The sequence below is a fragment of the Hemitrygon akajei genome, chromosome 2 (genome assembly GCF_048418815.1).
Source record: "Hemitrygon akajei chromosome 2, sHemAka1.3, whole genome shotgun sequence".
Lineage (NCBI taxonomy): Eukaryota > Metazoa > Chordata > Chondrichthyes > Myliobatiformes > Dasyatidae > Hemitrygon > Hemitrygon akajei.
The window spans coordinates 35,816,568-35,840,651 of record NC_133125.1 but is presented as its reverse complement, the minus strand read 5'-3'; the positions used below and the strand labels follow the sequence as shown (position 1 = coordinate 35,840,651).

The 24,084-nt window shown below is 39.1% G+C and overlaps 1 protein-coding gene across 10 annotated transcripts in view; it reads right to left on the bottom strand.

Moving 5' to 3' along the window:
- Positions 1 to 23,517, bottom strand: part of LOC140740746 (beta-1,3-galactosyl-O-glycosyl-glycoprotein beta-1,6-N-acetylglucosaminyltransferase-like) — a 74,534-nt gene extending 51,017 nt beyond the window's left edge. For 3 of the 10 annotated variants that reach the window (XM_073070244.1, XM_073070237.1, XM_073070251.1), the window contains exons 1-2: positions 23,214 to 23,517; positions 9,766 to 9,889 (exon numbers count right to left, since the gene is read on the bottom strand). The gene's annotated coding sequence lies outside the window, so the exon portion shown is untranslated. Of the gene's footprint in view, positions 1 to 9,765; positions 9,890 to 22,751; positions 23,009 to 23,213 lie in introns of those variants that run through there. The other 7 variants (XM_073070293.1, XM_073070297.1, XM_073070305.1 and 4 more) reach the window with 5 other exon arrangements.
- Between the last annotated feature and the right edge of the window lie 567 nt (positions 23,518 to 24,084).

The following is a 24,084-nucleotide window of genomic DNA, read 5'->3' as shown; positions in this document are numbered from 1 at the left end:
AGCAGTTTCTCCTCATCTCCATGCTTATTCCATTGCCCTGAATCTTGAGTCTATGTCTCATTTGCCAGAGGAAACAGCTTTCCTGCCTCTATCTTATCTATCCCTTTCATAATCTGATATGTTTTTATAAGATCCTACATAGATCCAAATGACTCAATCTCCACATTTGATAACCCCTCATCTCCAGAGTCAACCTGGTGAGCATCCACCGTACTGAATTCAAAGCCATTATATCTTTCCTCAAGTAGGGAGACCAGAAATGCATTCCAGGTGCAGTCTCACACTGGCTTTGATTTCAACACATTGGGACAACTTTCTTGATATAGCTTCAAGCATTTTCTCAACTACAGACGTTAAGCTAGCTAACCAATTTGCTGGGAGCTGCCCTGCGTCCAGAGAATTTTGGTAAATTATACAAATACATCTACTATAATTTCTGCCATTTCTATCAATAGCCTGGGATGCATCCCATTCGGACCAAGGAACTTTGCCTACCTTTCAGCCTACTAGTTAGCTCACCACTACCTCTTTAGTGACAGATTGTATTGAGGTCCTGACTTACCATAGCATCCATTACATTCCTCTTGGCATGTTAGATGTGTCTTACACTGTGTAGACTGACAGAAAATAGTTATTCAGGCCTCATCCATTTCCAAATTAGATAGATAGATAGATACTTTATTCATCCCCATGGGGAAATTCAACTTTTTTCCAATGTCCCATACACTTGTTGTAGCAAAACTAATTACATACAATACTTAACTCAGTAAAAAATATGATATGCATCTAAATCACTATCTCAAAAAGCATTAATAATAGCTTTTAAAAAGTTCTTAAGTCCTGGCGGTAGAATTGTAAAGCCTAATGGCATTGGGGAGTATTCAATATTACTCAATATTAACTCCCCCTTCTCACCTTCCAAGGGACCCACATTTACTTTAGGCACAATTTTCAACTATTCCTTTGCCTCCAAAATATGCTGCTTGATCTGTTGAGATCCTGCAGCAGTCTGTATTTTGATAAATACTCATTCATTCCTTCTATAACATCCATTGCCTCCTTCTGTAGATTCCTCTTTATTTTCTGATTAATTCCATCTCTCTAACAACAGTGGGCTGTTTATATTTCACTCTGTTATTATAGCAGTGTTATATTTCACTCTCTCCTTATGCTCATAAAGACAGCTACAATTTTAATTTCCAAGCTCTCATTCTTCCTAAGAGGAAAGATTCATTCATGTGATCATTGTTTAAGTTATATTTTTAAAATAGATATAAAGTTTTTACTGTATTCAGAATTTTATTTAGATTCCAAGATGCCAAATAATGTAAGTAGATGAAATATAGTTTAAAGTATAGCCCAGAACTACAAGAAAATTAAACTCCTTTCCAAATGTGACTATATTTGTGCCGAACCCTAGCAGAATTTGCTGCATCTTTGCAAGATTTAAATTAATGGTAATTCAGATCTTACTAAACAAAAGCATTCTTTTTTTGCATTAAGTTATGCATTTATTCACAAGCAATGCTTGAGAGTTCTAATCAGTTGCTTTGATGCTAAAATAACTCCTAAAATATGTTGCTTTGATAAGGTGGCATGCATAAACCTTAAAAGGGGAGAATTTCAAAGTGCATGGTATGTGTTTTCACTCTTAAGTTATATACATTGCCAAAGTTTCTGCTGACAAACAGAAGCCACACAATAATTAATCAACAGTTTACTTACAGAGGAACTACTGACTTTTTTCCCCATAAGCTCCCAATCAAATCTATCTGTAGCTCAGCAAATGAAGTAGTCCACGTCTGAAGGTAGAAAGACCTAGAGTCCTAGACATTACTTACACCTGGGCCGGTAGGTGGCAACTCTGAAAATACCAACTGATGACCACGTTAAACAATACTTGGTTTAACAATCTACTCTTGATATTCAATGGCATTAGCATTGCCAAGTCTCCCACCATCAATATACTAGGGATCACAACTGACCACAAACTGGACCAATAACATAAATAACATCATCATAAGAGTAGGTTAAAGGCTGAGTATCCAGGGGCCAGTAACTTACTTCCTGATGCATTAAAGTGCTTCCACCATCAACAGGGCACAGATTAGTGCCTGAAGGAATTTCCTCCATTTGCTTGGATGAATGCAATTCTCAGGAGCTTAATGCCATTTGGGACAATGTAGCTTGGTTGACTAGTGCCTCACCTACCACCAGAAATATTCATTTCCTCTTCCCCTGCTGCAGCAGCTGTAGTATGTACCTCTTACAAAAGGCAATGCAGTATATCTCAAGCATATGACTTCCACCATCAAGAAAGAAAAGGGCTTAAGGCACATGTGAACACCACTGTTTCCAAGTTCACCTCCAGGTTTTCCTAAAACCTGGAGCCAATGAGGACAAAAATCAAAAAGAAAGCAAACACTCAGCAGGTCAGGCTGCGACTGTGGACAGAGGAGCTGTTCAGGGTTGAGGTAAAGAACTGGGAAAGGGAGAAAACAAGTTTGTTTTAAGTTGCAGAGAGTTGGGGAGAGTGATAGGACAAAGCAAACTTTTCCATTAATGGATGAAGATAGGCTTCTCATGAAGAAACTTACCATGAAACTGCTGCTGATGTTGTCTGGTTTATAGGTTAATGAGTGAGAAAGAGAAAGAAGAGAAATAGCTGATACATAACAAGAAAGAAGACATTTTCTTCTGTCATATATGATATGAGTTACATGCAGCCTTCATTTTCTCTGCATCTCCAACCCTTAGCAGTGTTAAGTACACCAGCTGTAATAGAGAGCTGGTTTGTTAGTTGGCTCCTACATTTTTTTTTGCATGTCAAGTTTCCAGCAACTTTTCTCATAGTCATATTGCACAGAAACAAGCCTTTCATCCACTGGGTATGCCCTGAACATTAAGCACGCATTTACACTAATCATTCATTAACCCCACTCTATCTCCTAATATTCCTATCAAGTCTCTCAGGTTCTAGCACTCACCAGCCCACTGGAGAATTGACAATTAACTTACCAACCCACACTTATATGAGATGTGGGAGGGCCATCTTTGACTATCTAGAAGAAAGCTACATGGCCACTCAGACCAGGATTTAACCTGTGTTAAGCTTTTGCACGGCACAATTCATCAACTTGAGTCTGCTGAAGAAGGCTAGAATTCTAAATAGGAGACTGACTCTGATGGTGTGGCCTTCTTTGGCAATTCGTTGGCCATCTTCATGGAGTCTGTGCCTTTCTATTACACAGGGAAAATAATGGTATCTGTGATCAAACTGTTAATCCTTAGAGTCACATTAAGTCGGCTGGTGTAAGTTGTGGCCCACTAGCCCCCCCATGGATGACATATTTAGCAGACGTTTTTGAAAGCAGATGGTTGGCAAAGAATAGGTGCTTTCTAAGAAGTCCATGTCCCAAATACATGAAAATTATTCATGAAAAGTAATGAAAAATAACCCAGGATTTGCCTGAGACTTGAAAATAAACAGTTTCCTTTATTTAGTTTCTTTCCAGGAACTTGTAAGTCTCATAATTCTGCACATGGTCCATCTCTCCTTTCATCCATGGCTAGTAGACAATTCTGTTCTGCAAAGACAATTATTCCCTCCTAGAAAAGAGTGAACTTGTTTGATCCTATTACAGCTTTGTGACTTAGAAACAATTTCCATTTCAGCTCTGGTGATCAGCTCACCATGACTGCCCATTTCACCTCTCATGTGGAAATGTGTTCCGAGAACAGCACGTTTCATTTCCATCCCGCCTGAGTCACACACTTCTGGGCTCCTCGGTCTCCTGCATCAACGGCTGCAGACTAAAATATGTCACAGCATTCTGATTGTCTCAAGCTCAAGTTCAAAGGCACTGCTTGTATCCTTGAGAGAGATTTGGCTACGCGTGTTAGGTACATGCATCTTTGGCAGGACACTTCTAAAGTCTGTGTCCTCCAGCATTCTCAGCAACACCTTTGGTACTTCATGGTGATTCATTAAACAACGATCTTGCATATCTTGTGATTACTCTGCATGTATTCAGATCTCCATATTTACTGGTGAAACCAAATATCACAGCAAATAGCTCCTTCTGAAGTGGATATGCTATTATTGCCTACAATCGTTCACTCCTTTCTCTGCGACTCATATGAATATTTATTCCTTTCTCCATGGCAAGGAGGCTGTGAACTGATCTGGCTACTCTGCATTGCTGCCATGCCGGAGTGAAAACTGGGGACTGAGGCTAGACTTAAGCTTTCCCTGGCTGCTCCGGGAGCAGATCTGGATCACAGTTTTGTTCTGAATGCTGTTGGCTTGCTTCTACTGTTTGTGCGATATGTTCGCTCTCTCTCCCTCTCTTTGCTTTCTTTTCCTGCTCAGTGGGGTTTTTTTTAATTGGGTTTTTTAAACTTTCCTACTTTGTGACTACCTATAAGCAGACAAAGTTCAAGATGTATAATTTATACATTCTTTGATAATAAATGTGCTTTGAATCTTTGAATCTACTGGCATGCAAGTTTACCACTTAGAGATTCTTTCTATCAAGCAAGGGATCACAAAATATAATTCTCCTAAAACTGTATGGACAGTCCTCATAAAGCTTTAGCAACATTGTGAGAACCCTTTCCCTGCTTGGCTCTATCATTTTAAAAGGGTTGTGATTTCCCCAGATTTCTCCATTAAAATCTCTTGAATCAAGATTAATTTGCATCGATTTTTATTTATTGAGATACAGCACAGAATAGGCCCTTCCAGCCCTTCGAGTCGTGCTAGCCAGAAATCCCTGGTTTAACCCTAGCCTAATCACGGTACAATTTACAATGACCAATTAACTCACCAACCGGTACAATTTTGGACTGTGGGAGGAAACTGGAGGAACCCCACACAGTCACGGGGAGAACGTAGAAACCTGCGGGAATTGAGCCCAGGTCACTGGTACAGTGCCTATAAAATGTATTCACCCCCCCCACCCCCCAGAGGTTTTCATGTTTAATTGTATTACAACATTGAATGGCAGTGGATTTAATTTGGGGGTTTTTTGACACTGATCAACAGAAAAATTCTTTCTTGTCAAAGTGAAAACAGATCTCTATAAAGTGATCTAAATTAATTACAAATAAAAAACATGAAGTAATTTATTGTATATTTATTCACCCACTTCAAGTCAGTATTTAGCAGATGTACCTTTGGCAGCAATTACAGCCTTGAGACTGTGTGGATCAGACTCAATCAGCTTTACAATTTTTCAGCATTCTTCGTTACAAAACTGCTCAAGCTGTCAGATTGCATGGGGATCATGAGTGAACAGCACTTTTCAAGTCCAGCCACAAATTCTCAATTGGATCGAGGTCTGGACTCTGACTTAGCCACTCCACGATATTAAATTTGCTGTTTTTAAGCCATTCCTGCGTAGCTTTGGCTTTATGTTTGGAATCATTATCTTACTGGAAAACAAATCTTCTCCCAAGTTGCTATTCTCTTGCAGACGGCAAAAGGATTTCTACCAGGATTTCCCTGTATCTTGCTGCATTCATTTCATCCTCTACCTTCAGAAGCCTTCCAGGGCCTGCTGCAGAGAATCCCCACAGCATGATGCAGCCATCACCATGTTCCATGGTAGGGATGGTGTGTTTTCAATGATGTATGGTGTTTGGCTTATGCAAAACATAACGTTTAGCCTGATGGCCAAAAAGCTTAATTTTGGTTTTATCAGACCATAGAACCTTCTGTCAGCTGTCTTCAGAGTCTCCCATATGTTTTTGGCAAACTCTAGTCACAATTTCATTTAAGTTTTTTTCAACAGTGACTTTCTCTTTGCTACTCTCCCATAAAGCTGTAATTGGGGAAGCACCCGGACAACATGCACAGTCTCTCCCATCTCAACCACTGAAGCTTGTAATTCCTCCATGGTTGTCACAGGTCTCTTGCCGGCCTCCCTCACTACTCCCCTTCTTGCACGGTCACTCAGTTTTTGAGGATGGACTGCTCTAGGCAGATTTACAGCTGTGCCATACTCTTTCCATTTCTTGATGATTGACAACAGTACTCCAGGGGATACTCATTGACTTGGAAATTTCTTGTATCCATCTCCTGACTTGTGCTTTTCAATAACTTTTTTGCGCAGTTGCTTAGTGTGTTCTTTGGTCTTTGTGGTGTAGTTTTTGCCGGGATACTGGCTCACCAGCAGTTGGACCTTCCAGATACAGGTGTATTTTTACAACAATCAATTGAAACTCCTTGCACACAGTTCTCCAAAAACAGATCTCCATTTAATTAATTGTATGACTTCTAAAATCCAATTGACCAGACCAGTGTTGATTTGGTGTGTCATATTAAAGGGGGGGGGGTGAATATTTATGCAATCAATTATTTTGTGTTTCACATTTGTAATTAATTTAGATCACGTTGTAGAGTTCTGTTTTCACTTTGACAATAAAGACTCTTTTTCTGTTGATCAGTGTCAAAAAAGCCAAATTAAAACCACCGTGATTCAATGACGTAAAATAATAAAACATGAAAACTCCCGATGGGGAAATACTTTTTATAGACACTGTACCGTAAAGTGTTGTGCTAACCACTACACTACTGTACCACCCCATCTTCTCAGCAATATATCAAGCTGGAGACCAGGGCATAGGTGTGTCCATTTCTATCTATCTATCTATCTATCTATCTATCTATCTATTTATTTTTAACTAGTCACTCTCATGTTCCCTCAACAGATCACCTTTTTGTGAATATAGAGGAGACATGAGACATTGTAGATGCTGGACCCTGGGAATAACAAGCAATCAATGTGTCAACAAGTATCTGCTGGGGAGTGAGGGGAGAGAGAAATTTCTGATGATTCGGGATAAAACCCTGCATCAGATGCCATTTAACCCACTGAGTTCATCCAGCAGATGGATATGGGTGACTGCAAACAGTTTCTCGTCTAGGACTTGTTTCCTTGCTTCTCTGTTCTGATATGCAAAAAAACATCTTCATGTGTATCAGTGAGTTCTGTAGCTGCTGTGAGTGCTTGCTCAATCCTCTCACAATGTGACTTTATCTTCCCCATTAGCTGTAATGTAACTATTCTAAGCAAAACTAAGGCATTTTCCTGGATAAAATCCAATCTTAGTTCTCTTGATTTTTTTTATATCTTTACCATCTTCAGACAGCATTTCCATGATTTGACTACACTGCATTGATATCATAGGTTGCCCTGGAATCAAGGTGAAGTATAATTGTCTTTAGGCATACTGTAGATACACATAATGGTGTTCCTTCCATGGTTCTGACCTTGTGTAATACCAAGTACATTATTCGGTTCATTGACTAAATTTTATTTCATTTCTGTTCCTCCACGATATGAACCTTCTATTTCTTCTTCATTGTATACTTTGTTGAACTGATTTTTCAACTGCATCATGCACACCTTTCCCCATATGCAAATGACTTTATCAGCTGCATTTCCAGTATATTGTCATCCACAATACCTGCAATATATAAGCAACATTGTCTGTACTTTGCTTTATCTCACATTCATCCTAAGTATTTCCTTTTTGTTGATTGTTGCACACTTAGTTGAGTTGCGGAAAATTTACATCATAAGAGAAAATTCTGTACTAGCTAATCCTCTGACTTTGCATGTCTGGATGAAGCTTTCCATAATCTGTCATTCCCTTAGATGGATCCCTAAAATTCACTGACAATCTCATCTCTGATGAATAAGTCCTTCAAACCTGCAAAACCGCAGTTACCTGTAACTGCTCCTAATTGGGAGAAAAGGACCATCAATAGTTGCCTGTTTCATTTCCAGATGATTGGACTTCCAAAACTTGCACTCATTCCTCAATCACAATCTATTTACATGTGCACAAGGAGTACAACAGAGCGGCTGTTTCAAAACTGTTCTGAAGTTCAACAAATAAATGCCATTTTTTTTTGCAGAAATTGTCTATTTGGCTACAGGTATAGATCCAAGAGAAATTCTGCACTTATGAATCCTATAATTTGCATATTTAAGTTCCAATCATAATACCTACTTTAATTGTTAATAACCAATTGAATCTACACGTTAAATGCCAATAATACTTGAGAATTAGTTAAATAATTTCCCAATAGTAACCGTTGCCCTAGAATCCTCGTTTGCATCTTTGTCTTGTCTTGGTATGCTTGGTGACTTTGGTTCTCAGGCTTGAACAGACAGGCTGCACAAAGGAGAGTTAGGCCATGTTCAGCCTATAATGACTGCACTATGTCTGCACATCGTCTTGATCAGCTTATCATCCTGACCGTTGCCTTACTGAACTTCCACACTGGAGAGGTTGCAGTGTGCTTATACTGTATACATCTAAAATATTCTCCTGCCTTCATGGATGCACTTGCTAGTATATAAAATAAAACATCAGCACTTGCTCCATTCTTAAGATAAATCACTTGTCTGGAAATCCAGCAACTCATGCAGCTTTACTTGTTCCATTGCGTGGCATTTCACCTGAACGACACAACTCACTGCATGTCCACGTTTATTATTCCTTCCTACGCTGTTTACTCCGCGAGCATCCATGTAAACAAGAGATTTCATTGTATCCTGGTATACATGACAATAAGTGAATCTGAATCGGAATGATGTAATGAATGCCTAGAATGTTATTTGAATGTTCAGGTTTGGTCTATATTTTGTAATTTTATTAAGTAGTACTTCTCATACAAGCGTACAGCTTATAAATTAAGGTAACTGTGCTTTCTTAAAAGAAGTTCGAGGAACAGAGCATTTCTTTCTCTCTGTGCTTACTCCTAACAAGGTAGCTGATACAAATCAGTTGAATACTCAGATTTCCTTCAATAGAAGGAAAGGAGCACTTCAAGAAAACAGGTCATAATATCTTCCTCATATCACTAGTTGGTCTGTTACCCTGTTTCTACCATGCAATAGCCAATTCCAATTCTTGTCTAAAGACCGTATCCTTACTGATTCAAACCTTTGTGTTCTTTCATATCAGTAGAAACATAGAAAACCTACAGCTCAATACAGGCCCTTCGGCCCACAATGCTGTGCTGAACATGTACTTATTTTAGAAATTACCTAGGGTTACCCACAGCCCTCTATTTTTCTAAGCTACATGTAACTATCTAGGAGCCTCTTAAAAGACCCTATCGTATCCGCCTCCACCACAGTTGCTGGGGGCCCATTCCACGCACTCACCACTCTCTGCATAAAAAAACTTACCCCTGACATCTCCTCTGTACCTACTTACAAGCACCTTAAAGCTGTGCCCTCTCATGTTAGCCATTTCCGCCCTGGGAAAAAGCCTCTGACTCTTCACACGATCAATGCCTCTCATCATCTTAAAGACCTCTACCAGGTCAGCTCTCATCATCCATCGCTCCAAGGAGAAAAGGCCAAGTTCACTCAACCTATTCTCACAAGGCACACTCCCCAATCCAGGCAACATCCTTGTAAATCTCCTCTGCACCTTTTCTATGGTTTCCACATCCTTCCTGTAGTGAGGTGACCAGAACTGAGCACAGTACTCCAAGAGGGGTCTGACCAGGGTTCTACACAGCTGTGACATTACCTCTCAGCTCTTGAACTCAATCCCACAGTTGATGAAAGCCAATGCACCATATATCTTCTTAACCACATGGTCAACCTGCGCAGCAGCTTTGTGTCCAATGGACATGGACCCCAAGATCCCTCTGATCCTCCACACTGCCAAGAGTCTTATCATTAATACTATTCTGCCATTATATTTGACCACCAAAATGAACCACCTCACACTTACCTGGGTTGAACTCCATCTGCCACTTCTCAGCCCGTTCTATAAAGCTGTCTTCTTCTTATACTTTTCCCACTGGTCTAACTCACTGACGTCCACGCACCTGTGCTGTCATTCCTCGATAAAACTGCTGAAAAAAAAGATCGCCTTTTATACACTTCCTGCCGGTCTAACTCGCTGACATCCACGCGCCTGCCCAATCGTACCTTGCAGCACTACCAGCTAGTTTTTGCTTAGTGCAACAAGTTGGATGGGGAGATTAAGTGACATCTATATCGGATACAGTGTACTGTATTAACTTTTTGGTAATCAGCTATGAGGAGGCATCCCGTGGAAAATTAACAGAAGACATTTATATATTTACAGACACACATGCACAAGATAGAAACAGCTGGTAGCTAAAAGCAAGTATAATTTAGATGGAATGGCATAAACAGAAAAGGAAGTGGATTATGGGATTTAATTGCCAGTCCAGTGATTGGGCCTGGATTGGCAGTCTGGTAGTTCTGATTTAAGTCAAAGGGGCCTAGGAGGGTACTTTACTTTCTCTGAAATGTGTGCCATTGTTCTGTGTTGCTAAGTCATGCAAGGACTTCTTCTTCAACCAGATTTTATCTATAATTTCCATTAAATAGTCTAATTTATCTTGAAGTAAAGGAGCCATTAGGAGGTAGTGACCATAATATGATAAGTTTTTATCTGCAATTTGAGAAGGATAAGGGCAGATCGGAGGTGTCAGTGTTGCAGTTGAACAAAGGAGACTATGGAGCCATGAGGGAGGAGCTGGCCAAAGTTAAATGGATGGATATCCTAGCAGAAAAGACAGTGGAACAGCAATGGCAGGTATTCTTGGGAATAATGCACGAGGTGCAAAATCAGTTCATCCCCCAGAGAAGGAAGGATTCAAAGGGGGGGAAAGGGGCCACAGTGGTTGACAAAGGAAGTCAGAGATTGCATAACATTAAAAAAAGTATGACAAAGCTAAGGTGAGTGGGAAGAGCAGATGATTGGGAAATTTTTAAGGAACAACAGAACTTAACTAAAAAGGCAATACGGGGGAGAAAAAATGAGGTACGAATGCAAGCTAGCCAGGAATATAAAGGAGGATAGCAAAAGCTTTTTTAGGTATGTGAAGAGAAAAAAGATAGTTAAGAACAATGTTGGGCCCTTGAAGAATGAATTGGGTGAAATTGTTATGGGAAACAGAGAAATGGCAGAAGAATTTAATAAGTACTTTAGATCTGTCTTCACTAGGGAAGACACAAGCAATCTCCCAGATGTATGGATGGGCCAAGGACAAAGGGTAACAGAGGAAATGAAACAGATTGACATTAGGAAGGAAACGGTGATGAGTAGACTGATGGAACTGAAGGATGACAAATCCCCAGGTCCAGATGGTCTGCATCCTAGGGTACTAAAGGAGGTGGCCCTGGAAATTGCGGATGCATTGGTAATCATTTTCCAATGTTCCTTAGATTCAGGATCAGTTCCTGAGGATTGGAGAATGGCTAATGTTATCCCACTTTTTAAGAAAGGAGGGAGGGAGAAAACAGAGAACTATTGTCCTGTCAGCCTAACATCAGTAGTGGGGAAGATGCTAGAGTCCATTATTAAAGATGAAATAGTGGCATATCTAGATAGCAGTGATAGGATTGGGCCAAGCCAGCATGGATTTACCAAGGGCAAATCATGTTTGACTATCTATTGGAGTTTTTCGAGGATGTAACCAGAAAACCAGGAAGTTAGACAAAGGAGATCCAGTGGATGTAGTGTACCTCGATTTTCAGAAGGCATTTGATAAGGTCCCACATAGGAGATTGGTGGATAAAATCAGAGCTCATGGCATTGGGGGCAAGATATTGACATGGATAGAAAACTGGTTGGCAGATAGAAAGCAAAGGGTAGCGGTGAATGGGTGTTTCTCGGAATGGCAGGTGGTGACTAGTGGGGTGCCACAGGGCTAGGCATTGGGACCACAGCTGTTTACGATTTACATCAACGATTTAGATGAAGGCATTGAGAATAACTTCAGCAAACTTGCTGATGATACTAAGCTGGGTGGCAGTGTGACATGTGATGAGGATGTTAGGAGAATTCAGGGTGACCTGGATAGTCTGGGTGAGTGGGCAGATACTTGGCAGATGACGTTTAATGTGAATAAGTGTGAGGTTATCCACTTTGGGAGTAAGAACAGGAAGGCAGATTATTATCTGAACGGTGTAGAGTTAGGTAAGGGAGAAATACAAAGGTATCTAGGAGTCCTTGTTCATCAGTCACTGAAGGTGAATGAGCAAGTGCAGCAGGCAGTGAAGAAGGCTTATGGAATGTTGACCTTTATTACAAAGGGAATTCAGTACAAGAGCAAGGAAATCCTTTTGCATTTGTGCAGGGCCCTGGTGAAACCACACCTGGAGTATTGTATACAGTTTTGGTCTCCAGGGTTAAGGAAGGACATCCTGGCTGTAGAGGAAGTGCAGCGTAAATTCACAAGGTTAATTCCTGGGATGTCTGGACTGTCTTACGCAGAGAGGTTAGAGAGACTGGGCTTGTACATGCTGGAATTAAGGAGGTTGAAAGGGGATCTGATTGCAACATATAAGATTATTAAGGGATTGGACAAGATAGAGGCAGGAAATATGTTCCAGATGCTGGGAGAGTCCAGTACCAGATGGCATGGTTTAAGAATAAGAGGTAGGTCATTTAGGACAGAGTTAAGGAAAAACTTCTTCTCCCAGAGAGTTGTGGGGGTGTGGAATGCACTGCCTCAGAAGGCAGTGGAGGCCAATTCTCTGGATGCTTTCAAGAAGGAGCTAGATAGGTATCTTATGAATAGGGGAATCAAGGGATATGGGGACAAGGCAGGAACTGGGTATTGATAGTAGATGATCAGCCATGATCTCAGAATGGCAGTGCAGGCTCGAAGGGCCGAATGGTCTACTTCTGCACCTATTGTCTATTGTCTATTTATTACCCAATAACAGGAAAAACAGGAGAAATCTCAAATGGCTAATCCTGATAATGTTGTCATAAAAATAGTCATTAAGCTGTGCAAAATAGGGGAAATGAGAAACTTAAAGGAAAGAAACAGAAAACCATTGCCAACAAATATGTGAAAATGACAAATTTGTCTTCTCCTATTCCTGAAGAGTGCATAATCACTAAAGGATAAATTCCAACTCAAGGATGATGTTACTGAGGAAAGCAAGCTAGAACAAAGAGAAAAGTATGCTGGTGAAAAAAATTACACAGAGTATTGCATACAATTTAAGCATTACTTGATTACTTCACATTTCTTTCTAAAAATATATATAACTTTGAGAATTTACGATAAGAAGCATGGCTACATACAACAAAATATCTAAGGGGGTGAACAAAAGTAGTTTGTTTAATTAGTCACAGATTTTTTTCAGTAAACACAATCTTACACTCAAAAAACAGACATGAATTCAACTCCTGAATAACTTGGCATAAAGCTCTTGGCTTCAACGTGGGCCATTACACTTTAAATGCCTGAACATGTCACTCATTGTTTCTAACTTTTTAAAAGTGCTTATAGCTTCACAGAGACCTAAGAAGAAATGAAGACTCTGTTTTCTTACTGAATAAATTCAAAGACTGATTATTTTCATTCACCCAAAATAGAATCCATTAATAAAATAGTCTCCCACAAAGCCATCTGTTCTTCTCTTGCCACAACTTTATTTTCAACATTGTTTCAAAGATGTACCGTATTCAAGATTATTGGATGGTAATAAGAACTCTTCATAACCCACATATTACATGGACAACAAAGATTTTGCTTCCTGGGCGTACCTTATACGCCCAGGGCTGCTGATCATGAAAATCACCGTGAAATTTTCCTACTGTGCACCATTTTCTTTTGGCATTGCTTTGTTTGTTACTTCAATTCATAATTCAAGTCAATTAAAAGGTTGCCCAAAATGTACGCTGAGAAGTTTTCTATCTTGTCATGCCTGGGCATGCTTTGGGTTTCCAACATGACCCACAGCAGTGGTGTCCTTTTATTGATTCTCTAGTGTTAAGCCTGAAAGTTGTGCTGCTACACAACGACAATGTCCACCCCTCAATACCAATTGGCTACGTAACACATAAAAGAAAACTACTGAAACTTGGGAGACTTGCTAAAGCACATACAGTACAACCACTACAATGGGAACAGCGGTGGTGATCTGAAAGTAGTAACACTGCTACAAGGAGTGCAGCTCAGGTACAACGAGTAATGTTGTTTCATTTGTGAATGGGACAGCCCTGCTCATTGCATTAAAAAGGATTGGCCACCCCATAAGCAGCTAGGTCCAGGTCATAAAAATGTGACATATGAACCACTGATACACCCCACAAAGATATTTTCCTCTTCTTCATATAAAAGTTGAGCATATTAAAAATTTTATAAAATTGATGAACAAGGAAGGTGAAGGATTTCAATATTTGAGACAGATATTTCTCAGAATAACTGATGCCAAGATTAAGGAAGGCATTCTTGTTGGTCCACAAATCAAACAGGTCAGCAATGACAGGCATTTTGAAGAACTTCTAATGGAACAGGAGAAAATCGCATAGAAGGTATTCAAAGACATTGTTGAAAATTTTCTTGGTAACTACAACACACCAAACTACAGTATGTGCAGCTGGTTGACAACATGCTTCCAGCATACAAAACCATGTCACTGAAGATTCATTTTCTGCATTCCCACTTAGCCTTTTTACCTGCAAATCTTGGCACTGTCAGTGACAAGCATGGTGAAAGGTTTCACTAGGACATTGTGGTCATGGAGAAACAGTATCAGGGCAACTGGAATCCATCAATGCTGGCTGATTATTGTTGGACACTTAAGCGACACTGAGTACAATCAAGGATCGTCAACAAGACATTTTAGCTTTGTTGAAATATTGCAAAGTGTCAGCACCATTGTACAATTAAACACATTATATTCAATAAATGTTAGTTCCTTGTTTCTCCAAATTCTTCAAATTCTCCAAATTCAAGTTGTCTGATATTCAGCTTCAAGCGGTTTATCATAATTGACAGAAAGTGCTGAGGAATCATTACTTTGGGAAAAAATTTGCTATTCAGAGTGATAAATTCAAAAGTGGAACACATACCTTCTTCCTGACTTATGAAAGCTATTTGGAAATTCTGTACTCTTAAAGCCAGTATCCTTGCACTGCTTAAACTATCTGGTACAAATTCCAGGTTGTTTTCACATTTAGCTAAGATAATACTGGAAAATATATTGTGGAAGCCTTGGAAATACACGTCCTACACCTAATAAAGTGGCCACTGAGTGTATGTTCAGGTCTTCTGCTGCTGTAGCCCATCAACTTCAACCTTCAATGTGTTGTTCATTCAGAGATGCTCTTCTGTACAACACTGTTGTAACGTGTGGCTATTTGAGTTTCTGTCACCTTCCTATCAGCTTGAACCAGTCTAACTATTCTCCTCTGACCTTTCTGATTTTTTTTCACCCAGAGAACTGTTGCTCTCTGGATATTTCAATTGTATTTATTTCCAACACCTACCCCACAAACCCCCACCCCCCACTGGCAGTGCATTCCAGGCTCAGAAATCTCTCTTAAACTTTCTGTCTAACTAGTATGCTGTCATGTATTTTACATTTCCACACACAGAAAAGACTCAAAATCAGAATCAGAATCAGGTTTATTATCACTGGCATGTGACGTGAAATTTGTTAACTAAAAGCAGCAGTTCAATGCAATACATAATATAGAAGAAGAAGAAAAAATAATAATAGTAATAAATAAATAAGGAAATCAATTACAGTATATATATGTTGAATAGATTAAAAATTGTGCAAAAACAGAAAATATATTACAAAAGTGACGCAGTGTTCACAGGTTCAATGTCCATTTAGGAATCAGATGGCAGAGGGGAAGAAGCTGTTCCTGAATCGCTGAGTGTGTGCCTTCAGGCTTCTGTACCTCCTACCTGAGATGGTAACAGTGAGAAAAAGGCATGCCCTGGGTGCTAGAGGTCTTTAATATATCTTGAAAATTTTCCAAAATTATTTAGGATTTATTTTCTAGATGGAACCCACTTACACTTTCTTTAATAGGTTGTATACATGCCGTGAAACCTAGATTTTTACATATTTTTCAAAATATACCTATCTTTTTAACTTAAATTTTTTTAAATCAAATTGACTCTATTATTTTGTCCTTTATTTGGAACAATAAAAGACCAGAATTAATAACTATCATTTACAAAATTCTAAAAAAGATGGTGGACTTGCACTTCCTAATTTAAGATTGTAGTATTGGGCTGTTAATATTTGACAGTTACCGTATGTTTTTGGCTATATTGGCTCGATAAGAGCCAGAAACCAGTTTGGATTGATTTGGAATTAAAACCTATCAAACAATTTCATTTAACCTCATTATTAGGAGCTCCATTACCTTTACAACACTCTAAAATTCCAAATTTAAATCTCTACCTTGTTATTAAACAGTCCTTACAGATTTGGTTTCAATTTCGCAATTTAAAAAATTTTAAACAATTTAAATTGTCTAGCTCTTTATATCGAAATTTTTTATTTAAACCTTCAATAACCGATCCCATTTTTCTCTTATGGAGAAATAAGGGGATCTGTTTTTTTGCAGATTTATTTTGTGATAGTCGATTGATGACTTTTGAAGAGTTAATTAGCAAATATTCTCTCTCTCATACACACTTTCTGCAATATCTTCAGGTTAGACATTTTTTACAAAAATACTTATCTATGTTTCCATATATGCAAGAATCTGATTTGTTAGATACTATTTTGAATATGAATCCTTTAGTAAGAGGTTCCACTGGTAGAATTTATAATTCATTTTTATTACAAAAAGATAACCTCTCACTAAAGAATAAACAAGATTGGAAGAGAGAACTTAATATGACCTTTGTTAATGGGTTGCAAGTTCTGAAAATGGTCAATTCTTCTTCGATATGTGCCAATCACTGTTTAATTCAATTTAAAATTGTTCACTGTTATTATTTAACAAAGGAGAGACTATCCAAAATATTTCCTAACAGAGACAATTATTGCGATAGGTGTAAAACTGAAGTAGCCTCTTTGTCACAGTCATGTTCTTCATTAAAATCTCTTTGGAAATCTATTTTCTACCATTTCTAAAGCTCTGAAAATTAATTTACAACTTAATATATTGACTGTTCTATTTGGAATAGTTCTGCATCATATTCAGGGTATTTCATCCTCAGACCAACATGTAATTGCATTTGTTACACTGTTGGAAAGAAGTGCTATTTTATTGAAATGGAAAGATACCTCTGTCCCTACATTAATTGAATGGTTTTCTCAAGTAATGTTATGTCCTAGTTTGGAAAAAATTTGAAGTAGAACTTCTGATCCTCGATTCGATTTTGAGAGAAGATGGGGCTCTTTTGCCAAATATTATCATTTAATTTGAATTAATTTATATGGTTTCCTTCCAATTTTATTTTATATAAACGTGAATTGGCGGTTGATGATTTTTCTTCTTTACATATATATATAGATGATGGTAAGACATATTGCTCTGGGATTTGATTCCTAATGGATTTTTTCTCTTCCTTGTTTTTCTTTTATTTTTTTTCCTTCTCTTGTAGTTAGCGGGGTTTCTTTTTTTAATTAGTTGAGGTTCTCTTTTTTCTTTCTTCTCTTTATAAAATATTTTTTTTCATTATCATATATCATTCTTTTTTGATGTTTTTTTTCAGCTTTATTAATTGTATATATATCAACTTGTTGAAATCTTGTATCATTTTATAGCTGTAGAACATTATGTATCAATAAAAAGATTTTTTAAATGATATTGTGGTCTTCCACATTTTTGCCTCTCATAATTTACTATTCTTCTTTTCAGGTCACCCCTCAGCTTTTGATGCTTCAAAGAAAACAAAGTTTCACCAGCATCTCCTTACAGTTAATGATCTGTAATCTGGGCAACGTCCTGGTGAACCGCTACTACACCCTTTTCAGAACCTCCACAGTTTTCCCAAAATGTGGCAACCAGAATGCACCAGAGTCTGTCAGCCCAAAGAAAGTTTTATGCAAATGAAACATGACTTTCCAGATTTTAAATTTAGCAACTCAAATACTGAAGACAAGTATGCCGTGTACCTTCTGTAACCAGCCTACCTACTTGAGTTTCCACTTTCAGCCCAGGATCCTTCTGTATGTAAGTGTTCCAAAGGGACCTGCCATTTATGGTATACTTTCTCCTTGTATTTGACCTGCTAAAGTGCAACACCTCACAGCTGTGGACTAAACTACAATTTCTTTGCATGTATTTCCAGCTGCTCTGCATGTATATCCTGTGGAATCATTTGACAATCTTCCTCACTATCCACATTTCTGCGAATTTTGTGTCATTCTGCAGACTTACAAATCGGCCCACAAACATGTTTGTCTAAATTATTTAAATACACTCAGTGGCCAGTTCATTAGGGCAGGAGTGGAGCCCAGTGTGGCTTTCTGCTGCGGTTGCACATCCACTTGAAATTACAACGTGTTCTTCATTCAGAGGTGCTCTTCTGCACACCACAAGTTGTAACTCGTGGTTATTTGAGTTGCTGTCACCTTCCTGTCAGCTTGAACCAGTCTGACCATTCTCCTCTGAGCTCTCTCATTAACAAGGTTCTTTTGCCCACAGAACAGCTGCTCACTGGATGTTTTTTTTAAATTTTTGCACCATTCTCTGTCAGCTAAAGAGTTTGTTGCGCATGAAAATTACAGTAGATCCTGATGTTTGGCCTGAACAACAAAAGCTTTTGACCACACCTGCATCCTTTTAGGCACTGTATTGTTGCCACATAATTGGCTGATTAGGTATTAGGTACACTGTGTACCTAATATCTAATTAGCTGATTAGATATTAGGTACATCTTGTACTGAATGAAGTCACCACTAAGTGTATTTTCAAGAGTTATCAAAGGTTTTCTTAAGTTATAGAAGAGCAGGAAAACTTTCATGGAATTTCATTTCCATGAATTATTTTGATGTCAGAATGAGAGAAGTGCAAGTTGAATTGATCAGGCATTTGGTCAGGGTGGCCTTGTGCTTAAACTAGATGTTCAACAAAGTCCTGACTTAATTTAATGGAAGTTCCCTTGTCTTTTTTTTAACCAATTACCATTCATATAAAAACTGGATTACTTCTCCAAAAGCACCCTATTGTTATAGAGCAAATTATTATGCTCTATAGAATTTGTTTAATTACGAAAAAGGCACACTAATGGCTTTACTTCACTAGGAGTTTAAGGAGACTTTGTATGTCACCAAAGACTCTTACAGATTTCTACAGATATACAGTGGAGAGTATTCTGACTGGTTACAACATTGCAGGGTACGGAGCCTCCAATGTACAGGATCACAAAAGGCTACAGAGGCTGTTTACTCAGCCAGCCGCAACACAGGCACAACCTCCCTCATCTTCAAGGAGTCAGTGCCTCATGGGCAGCATCCATCATCAGGAACATTCATTACCCTGGATATGTCCTCTTTGCTTTACCACGATTGTGGAGAAGGTACAGGAGCCTGAAGACCCACACTCAATGTTTCAAGAACAACTTCTTCCCCTCTGCCATCAGATTTCTGAAAGGAACTTACCAGTTGAAGGAGGATGATGACAAAAACAGTGATAATAATGCAACATTTCACTTCACCTTAAATGTGCAGACACCAGCTCAGTGATTTGACAAATTCCTTTAAAGACTGTGACAGAGATGGACATCAGGCACACTCATACAGGCAAGAATGGATGAGAGTGGGGAGGACAAGTGGGTAAGGGAGTCAAATAGGGAGTGATCCCTGCAGAAAGCGGGAAGTGATGGGAGAGAAAGATGTTTTTGTTGATTGGATCCCGTTGGAGATGGCAGAAGTTATGGAGAATTATGTGCTGGATGCAGAGGCTGATGGGGTGATAGGTGAGAACAAGAGGAATCATATCCCTGGTGCAGCAGTGGAAGGATGGCAGGAAGGCAGATGTGCACGAAATGGAAGAGATGCAGGTGAGGGCAGTGTTGATGGAGGAAGGAAAACCCCTTTCTTTGAAGAAGGAGAACATCTCAGTTGTTTTGGAAGAAGAATATCTGACTTATTGCTACATTGAGTAATACTAGAATACTAATGTGAATTGTACTTCATCACCAAGAATTGACATCCTACCTTTATCTGACCATAAAATTATTATAAGAAATTCTACAAGGTCAATAGAGCACAGAAAGGATTGATCATTTATAATGGTATTAATTAAGCTGTAGTCTTGGTGCGTGGCCAGTGGTTAAGCATTGGTGTAGTGATCTGAAGGTTGCTAGTTCACACCTCAGCTAAGGCAGCGTGTTGTGTCCTTGAGCAAGGCAATTAACTACACATTGCTCTGCGACCACACCAGTGCCAAGCTGTATCGGCCCTTGCCCTTCCCTTGGACAACATCGGTGGCGTGGAGAGGGGAGACTTGCAGCATGGGCAACTGCCGGTCTCTCTTACAACCCTGCCCTGGAAATTTTCTAAGGTGCAAATCCATGGTCTCTCGAGACTAATGGATGCTATAAGTAAACTGTGTATTAAATATATGAAATGCCGAAGTTACAGCTATGATAGCGATATGCCAACCTAATTAAGTCGATCCATTTAAGGAAAAACACATCAAGGATCAGAATTGCTTTTCCCTATCCCTTTATTAGTCTCAATCAATATATTGATAACCATCAGAGAGAAATATATCAAACTCACAATGTACTGTGGAAATTGTCAGTTACTAATTATCTAACAAGATTGTGTAACATCTTGACCAGGATTATAGAGCTAAGGTAGCATTGTTTAATTCTGCTTACTTGTATTCATGTAATAATTTGCTATTTCCTATCTACAAAATTGACTGATTTCAACATCTACAATTATGCAAAAACTGCAAATTACCTTTATCGAGTTACTGTATAAATTTACAGCAGTAAGTTCTCAGTAGAATTATCTATTTTATGGTGTCACAGATCATAGTACAAGGCCAACGCTCCTCTCTTATTTCAGAAAATGAACTATTTAAATGGTGGCATGTCAAGCTTCAGTTTCTAAATAACCACTGGACATCTTTGAAAGGTTCTTTTGTCTTTTTTTCCATAAACTCTCTTTATCTAGTCTTTCTGCCTTCACTTTCAATTTCTGTAACTGGTTTAACTCTGATGCACATTTCCCTTTATTTGTTCAGTTGTTCATTCATGGTTAGTGGTCTTACTTGCAATTCATAAGACCATACGAGATAGAAGCAGAATAAGGACTTTCAGCCCATTGAGTCTGCTCTGCTATTCCATATTGGCTGATTTATTATCTGTCTTGACTCCACCCTCCAGCCTTCTCTCCATACTCTTTGATGTCCTAACTAATCAAGAACCTATCAACCTCTGCATTAAATATACCAAATGATTTGGACTCTACAGCTGTTTGTGGCAATGAAATCTAGATTCATCACTCTCTGGCTAAAAAAAATTCCTCCTCATCTCTGTTCTAAAGGGCCGTCTTTCTATTCCTAGACTTCCCAGAAGGAATTCAGAAAGATATTTATGCAGATTCCAAAGCAAATATATTTTAAAACATCCAAATAGGATCTCCAGTTCAGAAGAAAAGAGTGTGAGTACTTTACTAGAATGATACCTAGGCCCCAAAAAGAGAAGCCTAGACTTTAGATGGCTATTGTTTGCTTTGATTAATTCAAGATATATATTTGGAAATTGTTAGATTAGAGAGTACAAAATCATTCCTTCCCATTCAGAAGAGGACTTTGTCTAATAATTGGAGCAAGGTCAGTCAGGGAGGAAAATGTCACAGTTAACTACTGATACTAGATTGTTTGTTTGTCCTAGATTTGCAATGACAGATTTTTGCTTAAAATTGAAGTCATTCAGGACCAGCAAGACACTCCACCCTGCAACCTGACCTAACCTAGTCATATAAAATATCTAATGATTGACTGTGGCCTTTTTACTGCGGTGGAAACTGGAGCAGCTAAAAGAACCCGACAGACAGACAGCTAGACAGACGCTCTTCCGAGGGGAGAACGTACGTACTCTTTACAGACAGTGCCGGAATTGAACTCCGAATGTTGGTGCCCCGATCAATAATATCGCTAACAGCTACGCCACTGCGGCACGCCTGTCGGTGAAGGCATTATCACAATGCTGTTGGGGAGCGGTTCCAGTGATCATGAAAGAATGAGGTATTTCTAAGTCAGGGTAGAAATATCTTAAAGAAGAACCTGCAGTTATTGATATTCCCACATTGCACACTTGAGATGAGAAGCTTAGGTAAAAAAAACTTCCATGCGTGATTAGATGGTACACAATACAATGGTATAGGCAGTAAACACTCAAGTGGATTACTTTGTCCTGATTTTTGACAAGTTTTTTTTTGTATGTTGCTGGAGCTGCATTCAAAGCGAGTCGCTGAGCTGCAGCTAGTAAAAAAAACCCTACAAGCAGAAAAGGGAGAGGCTCACCAACAGTTTCCCAGTATCAATAAATTGCAAAAAAAATATGAATAAATTAAAATAATCTCTATAAAAATCACCTTGCATAGTCGCATTGCTGTTTGATCGTTCTTATTGTCTAGTGTACTGGCAACCCCGTCTTCTTCCAATAAAGGACTTCACTGGCTGAAAGGTGGTTTTAAATTGCGAGGCGCTATATAAATCTATCACATTTCATTTGTGAATTTTAATCGTTATGCATCTGATTCCATCATACATTAAAAGTGTTAAAGTACCTTTATCGTTGTCACCTTACTAGTTGCCGTCCGTCAAATCACAAGGCAAGTTAAAAAAAAAAGTGAAGCAAAATTTCAAAAAGTTCTTACTGAAGGACTCTTCAGTCCCCGCTGAGGACCCCGCTCCAGAAAGTTCTGGGTTCTTACTTCTCGAGCGGCCCAAGACTGCAGTTTAAGGGATACTATGTTGTAAAAGTGGAGAAGGACTCAACTTACATCCAAGCAGAAGCCCAATCCAGGATGTGCCCCGTCGGCATTCCTAATGAACGTGCAGCCTATTTCTTGACAAGAACTTCTGAAAAACCAGGCTAGCCCTCTTGTACTACTGTCTACTCTTTATAGGTACTGGGTTTTAGGCCACAAGGAAGAGCTATATTCCTTACTACTGCGCTGAATTATTTATTTTACGTGCGGAGTCCCAATGCCAAAAAGCAACCGTTTAAACTCCATGAAAGGAAGTGAGATCTGAATGCATCCTCGGCTTCTTAGCACTGTACAACAGGGCGGACATAGTATACGCCTGCGTATTATGTAAAAATGTAAGTACCGATACCGTGGCAAGGTTGGATGAATACATCGTACGGTGCAAAAGCATTGAAACTGTAAGAGATGAATAAGCTGACATTACGGTAGCAGCAATGCACGATTAAGAGAGCTGCAAAAACGTTTGAGACTTACTGTACGTCCAGATCCAGGAAGCAAAGAGTTTCATTTCATTTCCCTTGTGCGCGGAGCTCTGCGGGAGAGAACGCTAAGAGAAATGGACAAGCAACGGGCTATGAAATACACGGTCCCGCACCGACAGCACGCTTCCTCTGCGCACACTTTGTCTTTCCTGTTGCTCTCACCAAGCTCTCTCGGAGTTCACTGGCTTAGCTGCGGCTAGGTAACTGTATGAGAGCATCTGGCTCCCTTCGCTTCATCCTCGCTCACGTTCCCCGCGGCGTTGCTTCTCGAATTGAGGAAATATGAGCTGACATTGTTGAATTTGCATCTCGGAAAGGAAGTCAGATCTTTTGATAAGATTGCAGAGGATATACCATGAGATTGACAAGAATCTTGTTAATCGGGTGGTGCCATAACGGGTAAAAATATAGAAAAGCTCATCCAATTTTTATTTTTTTTAAAAAAGAATCCTCCTATACGTCCAGTGATTGCAGTGGAATTGTATTAATAGGTACCTGGGCCTGCTGAGTTCCTCCAGCATTTTGTGTGTGTTGCTTGTACTAATAGGTATTCACATGTGCTGAATTTTGCAAAATTCAGGTTAGCAAAATAATTTTGAGACTGGTTGACAAAAGAGGAGCGACTAGGTAAAGGCAGGGTAAGTACCTAGACATGATTTTGTGTACTCTGAAAATCTTGGTAAAGTGTTCTGAGGCGGAGAGATTTCTAGCAATGAAAAGTTGATGCAGGTGAAATATCATTTCAAAATGCTGACTAGTGGGGCTAATGAAAGCTGTATCTGGCGTTTCAAGACGTCATAAAGAACAGAGAGAGAAAGAGAGTATTTAGAGATACAGAGCCATCAATTGCTGAAATTCTTAAA